The following is a 1,154-nucleotide window of genomic DNA, read 5'->3' on the forward strand; positions in this document are numbered from 1 at the left end:
CAACATCTCCTGATAAGAGGAGGAGCTTACGTAGACAAACAATCAAATAGAGATCATTGTAAATCAGGTTAGAACTGCTGCCTCCAGGTAAGACTACTGACTGGAGGTAATTTGTATCAGTAACAGTAACACCAGTAGTACATTGTACTTGGTAGCAGTTACCTAATAATAAAATACCAGTAAATACAAGTACAAAGTTGCAATTGCTGTTTACCTGTTGGAGGAATCATCAAGATGTGTCTTAATAAAGAGAGAGAGAGAAAGAGGAGGAGGAGTAAAGCAATAAGAGACAGAGCTGCTAGTAGTTTAGATGTCTTCTCTCCTGATGTAGTACTGCCTGACTTGCTGTCTACTGCAGCTTTGAATGAGTGAGAGTGGCGGCCATTAGCTGGTCTACTGGAGGCAGCTTGACAGTAGTTCCACAGTCCAATACTTGCTCTCCATTGAGAAACATCAATCATCTTGCACTATAGTATGGAGGACATTGAGAGAATTAGGTTTAGCTATTTCAGTGAGCACTTACATTACAATGAAGAAGGCTGGACTGCTCAAAAGAATTAAAGCAAATTCTCTCAATTTGAAAGGAAGCAGTAAGTCACAGCAACTTTGTAAAAAAGGGGTGTACCAGCTAGTGTACAAATCAGTGTGTGTGTGGTAACATAGTTACTGGAAACAACAATAACACTGAATATCATTATTAGTGTTCCGTGACCCACCACAAAGTGGGCACAAATTTCCTTATTAGGGCATTGGTCCAAGGAAGATAAGTGGCATCTCTTGTGTAAACATAGATCGTTAGACATACTATAAATACCTATAGATATTTTCCATGGCCATAATTCATGAATGAAGAGTTAATGCATGATTTTTTTAAGAAAAATAAATAAACCAAAACAATAATACACAAAATTAATGAAAACAGAATCACTCCTATAGTACAGCAAAGGACTCATATTTATAGTAGACATTAGGAGATAGAAAAAGAGCCAATAATAATAAATATTACTATTATTATTATTAATTTTATTCCTAGAACACAAAAGTCTCATCAGCCATTTCAATAGCCCAAGCAAATTTCTCTCTCTGAGTCCTGTTGTACACTTTCTCAATAGGGACACCCCACTTCTTACACCAACTGACACTGATCCTTGGAT

This window comes from Amphimedon queenslandica, unplaced genomic scaffold, assembly GCF_000090795.2.
Source record: "Amphimedon queenslandica unplaced genomic scaffold, v1.1 AMPQUscaffold_13332, whole genome shotgun sequence".
In the NCBI taxonomy this organism is placed as follows: Eukaryota; Metazoa; Porifera; class Demospongiae; order Haplosclerida; family Niphatidae; genus Amphimedon; species Amphimedon queenslandica.